The sequence below is a fragment of the Meleagris gallopavo genome, chromosome 1 (genome assembly GCF_905368555.1).
Source record: "Meleagris gallopavo chromosome 1, MGAL_WU_HG_1.1, whole genome shotgun sequence".
NCBI classification, from domain to species: domain Eukaryota; kingdom Metazoa; phylum Chordata; class Aves; order Galliformes; family Phasianidae; genus Meleagris; species Meleagris gallopavo.
The window spans coordinates 49965694-49971996 of record NC_139404.1 but is presented as its reverse complement, the minus strand read 5'-3'; positions in this window follow the sequence as shown (position 1 = coordinate 49971996).

The following is a 6303-nucleotide window of genomic DNA, read 5'->3' as shown; positions in this document are numbered from 1 at the left end:
CACCTCTGAATAAAAGTTGCTGGAGAGCCAACCCGCCATGATAAGTGGCTGAGTGTTATCTAGGGTGTGGGGCCTAAGAAAGTGCCAGGGAATTAAGTACTAGCCAGACCTTGACGTCCTGACTGAGGAGCTCAGTCTGCTTGGTGTTATCCTGCACACTGCTGAGGGTCCTCCTGTCGTTGATGAAGATATTAAAGAGCACCCTGTGCAGACCCACGTGGGACACCTTCAGCAGACACCTGGGGACCAGAGGGAAGGTTTGTCTTAGGGGTACGTGGGTGAAGGGAGGAGGCAGCCATAAGTCCTCACCACCACCACCGCAGGTCTCACTGATTCTGGTAAGCCCCGATACTTACTCACTGATCCACGAGGCCTTGATTACAGATTGGCTGGGATGACATTTGTTTTAGATTACACCCAGTGAAGATCTCGTGCCTGTGAACAGGCTGTGCTATGTATCACTCCCAGGTGTTCAAACACTATGAATCAGATCCCTTAATATTCTCATCTCTGGTTTAAAATAAAGAGAAAACAACGCCGTCTCCTTTCCGTTTGTGTTCCATCCCTTCCATTTGCAGTCCTGGAGGTGCCTCAGGGGCCTCTCCCGGCGTCTCCCCGCAGCCCCCAACGCCTGAAGCAACCTGAAAAGCAGCGTGGGTAGCACAGGGGGGGCTGCACATTGTTTCCCCACTCATGCTGACGTGTGAGGCTGCTCCATCAGGCCCTGGCTTGTTCCGTCCTTGAGGCATCCGTGGTATTTCAGACCCACGCTCGTCCCCACTGAAGCAGCAGCAGCCACCAAAACCCTTTTCTAACCAGAGTCCCACCGCCTCCCTTCACCCACAAGGATCGCTCACCACAGGAAAAACAGGTTTGAATGAGGGAAAAAAAAAAAAAAAGGAAAATAAAAGAATAAAAGAGCACTCAGAAAGGAAATAGTTCTGCAAATTAAGACCCGAAGAATCCCGGAGGTATTTGATGCTTGAGTGGCTGAATAAGAAGCCAAGCGAAGTGTTCGTAGCCACTTATTTATTTAAACTGGCGTGGGGATGGTGCTCAAATGTGCGCCTGCAGCTGTGCACCAGACCTCCTAGAGGTCCTGCAGCACTAGTCTGGGTGGGAGCTCTCCCGCATACCCCATCTGATGTCCAACCAGCCCCTCTCCTGCCCCTCAGGCACCACAGCACAGAGCTGTACAGTGCTTGGAAGCAGCAAGAAATGGGGATCAGTTTGGTGGATCCATGTAGGATCTCAGCAGCAGGAAATGGGGATCAGTTGCATGAAGTTTGGTGGGTCAGTGTTTCATGAGAGCACCTCACTTTTGGCAGCCAGCTCAAGATGCAACGCAGCCCATTGGGATTGACCACTGAGCAATAATGGGAAGCAATAATTTTCTCTCCCTGTGCATTGAGCTGGGCTGCCCTTTGTAAGTTTGTAGCTTCAAGGTGGAAGTGAAGGTGAGCTAAAGCCCAGCCTGGCTTTGTTTAACCAGCTACACTCCTCTCTCTGCTGACATTCTGCACTGTTTTCCAGACCACCATCAGGCATTTTGTGCGGACACATTTCCAACGGCCTTCCAGACAAAGAGCTGTGATAAAACCTCAACCTGTCCTGTTGTAGGACACTTCTTGCCCACCCTGCCATGATCAGAGCATAGCATTTATTTGAGATATTTACAGCAGCGCCTGTGTTGTTGCACGGCTCACCGAAGGAAAACCCCACAATTAAAATGCAGCTAAAGAAAACACGCGAAACCCGAGATGTGGAACAAATCCCAGCTTGAATCATCTGGCTCCAAGACCTGCGTGGAGCCCATTGAGCTCGAGCTAATATCTATTCACAACATGCAAGGAGCAAAGACAAATAGGAATGGCTGGGAGTTAAAGTTCTATCTGGAGACAACACCAGCCACTCTTCTGCTCCAGCACACGCTGGGACACAGGAGGCTCCTTTTTGCTGCCTTGCACTCTTGGGCATGCTTAAGTGCTGAAGCCTCTTTGCAAAGCTCTGCTCCCACCAGTTGCTGGCCCCAGACTGCCTGGCCACTACTGTAGGGGATGATTTTGGGGCACTCGCTGGTACCTGCCTCCAGCCAGAGTCAGAGCTGTTAGGCTGTCTGACATCGATATCTCCTCTCTGCAGTGTTATCAGGGCCTTATCAACACACGCAGCTGGCGCCGATTACAATGAAATTGGTTTTGAGGCTGTTTTCTTTCCAATTCCCCATCTGGACATGCTGTATCACTCACAGGGGCCAGGGAAATTGATATGACCCTAGTGGATATGTTCGCTCCAGAGTGCTTTAACACAAAAATCTTCACAGACCCTCGGGGGAAGGAACTGCTGTCACCCTGCAGGTGGCATTGGAGCTCAGGCAGGAGGGCATGGATGGGACAAAGGCCAGTGAGAAGATGATGTAGTGGTAGAGCAGCCAGCCTGAGCACACACGTGGGTTTTCTCCCTGTGGGAAAGGCTGTACTACTCAGAAAAGGCTATTGGGAATAAGAGCGCCCAGTGACATCAGGACTCACAGTGTTCGCTGCTCATGGTGAGTTGATGGTTGAACTGATGGGTTGGTGATTGGATTAATGGGTTGATGGTGGAACTGTTGGGTTGATGGTTGGATTCATGGGGTGATGACAGTTGGACTGACGGGGTGATGGTTGGACTGATGGGCTCACAGTTGGATTGATGGGGTGATGGTTGGATTGATGGGATCATGGTTGGACTAGATGATCTTAGCGGTCTTTCCAAACTTAATGACTGTATGATTCTATGATCTGTGACTGCTTTATGAAACCTCACTGCTGTCTTTAATATCATCAATAGGAAAAGAATATTAAACCAAGCCAAAACAGAACAAAACAAAACAAATGCATTTCAGCAAACAGCCCAGGGAGTAGGGCTGCCCTCAGTGAGAGCAAACAATCCTTATCTGGCAGAGTTTTATGTTACTTCACAGCAGAGTTAAACGGCATTTGTTTGTTTCCCCTGTGCGCAAGGCATTGTTTCTGGGTGGGTCCTGCTAGTTCTGGTCCCTGAGCATTCTATCAGGGGTTTGTTCATCTCATTTTCTTGCTGTACCCTGATTGCTAGCAATGGTGGTTGCCAGCGACTGTTGTTTTTTCAGATCTGAAGAAGAGAGAAATACCCTTGTCCTACCCCACTTTCTTGGTGACCAGCAATAGAAATGTCGCTTTGTTGTTTTCCACCCTGCCACCAGCAGTTCAATACGAATAAGGGCATCAGATTTCAGGAGTGCCCTGCTCAAAGGAGCACTTTGTTTGCAGAGTCAGACTGGAAAGGGCGTTATAAGGGCTGGAATCCCAAAGGGCGAAATGAGGTGACCTCTCTGTGACATTACGCAGTGAAAGTTGGGTCATTAGTAGGGCTCCATGGGTCAGTGGGAAGGAGTTAACCGAGTGTTAGGCTTTTTGCATGTGTGGAGCCCAAGAGCCACCCTTATCAGCAATGGCCACATGGTAGAAAATGCATGTGTAACAGTGTCGGGGAGGAAAGTGCTCGTAATTCCTCTTTGCAAGATGATGGGCGCTAGGCATTGCTGTAAAAGGCCAGCCCTAGAAGAAACCAGGGCCACCTAAACCAGAAAACACACGTGGTAATGGTTCTGCTTGAAAGCTTTGCACCTGGCGAGGTTGTAGCATGGGGCTGGGGGAGGCAGAAATGTTTGTGGGGCTGAATGCATTGCCAACGAGCATGGACTGCTGTCAGTGTTGGGTAGTCAATGAGCTGAGCCAGGGTTGGCAGTGCTTCATCTCGCTCATCTCATCAGAGTTCATTTGCATACAGAGGTTTGGGTTTTAGACCATTTAAGGTGAACTCATTGCCTTCTTCCCCCAGGAGCAGCCCTTGGGGGTTAGGGAAAAAAACTTGCTTTGTGAGTGTGGGACAAACATTCCCTGTCTCATTCACGACCACGCTTGCTGCACTCCAGGATGTACCACCTCTCTTCCCAGCCCTGAGTATCATGCCTGGAGCTCAGAACCTCACTCCCCAGTGGAGCATCCTCTGCTTTCCCTTCCTCTTCCCACTTATAGATGAGTGCATCCCAGTGGTGGTGCGGGAAGATCTGCCATTCACTGCAGCATGGTTGGAGTTGGCCAGCGGATTCACACCATGCTGTGGGCGGCTGATAGACAGGCAGATAGACAACGTGATGGTGAGAGCTTCATTTCTGCAGAAACATGGCTAAAAATGACTCCTCATCCCAAGGCAGCTTGTCCAGCATGTCTCAGACTGAAGTATGCAAAGCAGAGAGAAAACGCTACAGAACAGCAATGGTTGTGATGCTAATTTGGGAGCCACAGTCAAATTTCATCCCTACCACAGACTCTCTGTTTGGCCTCCAGCAAATCACATAATTTTTCTAATCCTCAGTTGCTTTTATGTAAAATAGAGCTAAAGGTTTGGGGGTTTTACCTTTGGGAGAGGGTACGGTGGCTACGTAAATTAAAAACCAGGAGGCGTTTGGATGCTACATCTGAGCCTCAGTCTGCTGCCATCAAAGAACATAAGACCATGAAAAAATAGTAAAGGAAAAAACAAAGATTTTTCTGCTCTCTGGGTCCACAACCCCAGAGTCACAGGGGTTTGGAAGCAAGGTCCCACTTGGGAGCAGGGTACCAGCATTCTTCTCTTCCCATCAGTGCCAGCTTCCCCTTCTGTGATGGGTGTTTGCTGGCTGTGGGAAAGGAATGGGAGATTGCTGCCCATCCCTAATGGGATTTGTACTCCCAGAGCTGAAATCACCCCTGCAAGCGAAACTAACACCATCCCTTGCCATCACTCAGAGCTGTCATGGATCTGATGGAAATTCAGCTGAGGGCTCCATCCAAGCCCAGTTCTTTGTTGGGTTGTCCCAGGGAGCATCCTCCCGTGGACAGACAATGTCATCCCAAACGTGGAGATGGAGATGTTGTCACCTCAGAGGGGTGCTCTCACTGACGTGCTGTTCCTCAAGGACTTGGTTAGTGTGGTATTGAGTTCTGCCACAAAATCACCTTTCTTCTATGGCAAGAACTTTACTTATTGTACCATTTCCTTCCTCCTCCAGCCTCATTCCTTTCTCTCAGTACTTCTGCAGAGCTACTGAGTCATACAGAACCCGGCTCACCCCCAAGTGCCTTCAGTCATCCTCCAGCTCAGGTTGTGGAGGGGAAATTTCTCCTTCACTTATGCTCTTTGCCTCCAGGACCATCTCAACCTTGGCCTTAACACTGGAACAGCCCTTTGGCAAGGAAGATTTTGCTGGCTGAGCAGTTTAGGCCTTTTCTTCCTCATGCTCTTCCACTGCTGTTATCCATATAGATGCTGAGTGATGCTGAGCCCTGTAGGCGAGGAACCTCTTGGGTTGCCTTAGTACTGGTTGCCACAGAATGCCTCTTTCTGTTAAGTGTGAAGGTGGAATGGTTTTATTGGAAGAGTGATGCTGCAGTGGCACAGGCTGCCCAGGGAGGTGGTGGAGTCACTGTCCCTGGAGGTGTTCCAGAACCGTGTGGATGTGGCACTGAGGGACATGGTCACTGGGCATGGTGGCGATGGGCTGAAGGTTGGACTTGATGATCAACCCTGCCCATAGCAGGTGTGTTGGGACTAGATGATCTTTAAGGTCCCTTCCAACACAAGCCATTCTATGATCATATGATCTTGCAAGTCTTTTCCAACCTTGGCCATTCCATGATTCTCTGATCTCTTGTAGATCCTCACTGAGTTCCCATAAGAATGGTGTGAGGGCCGCCTGTACTGGCGCACAGCATGGCTCAGTCGTCAGATAATGGCGGGTTGGAGGGGCACTGGCACCAATACTTTGTTTTGAACACACTGTTATTCTAAATTCCCAGCAACTCACAAGGAAGGGTGTTCTCCAGTGTTGCTTCCTTTTGACCTCTGTAGCTCTCGGCTGCAAGGGGTGCGATCCCACGCCCATGTTTCGCTGATTTGTTCGGGCTCCGCCTGGCTTTGCTTCCCTCTCCACAAACCGGCCTCGAACGCAGGGAAAAGTTGAACAGAGTAAAGGCAGTTTTTGCGGTCGGGGCGCGGGATGGAGAGTCAGCAGACGCAAAGCTCTATTTCTGGCACCGCAGCCAAACTTCCTGCACGTCGCCGGGCGCATCTCCCCATAACGGCGGTGCAGAGATGCTGCGGGGGGGAGCAGGGCACCGCAGGGCCGCCCCGCCGCCCTCCCACAGCCCATCGGCGGAGCTCCGCGCTGCTTTGTGCGGGAAGCGGGGGGCGGCGGGCGGCGGGCGGTGGCAACCCGGGGGGGGTGGGGGCGGGCGCGCC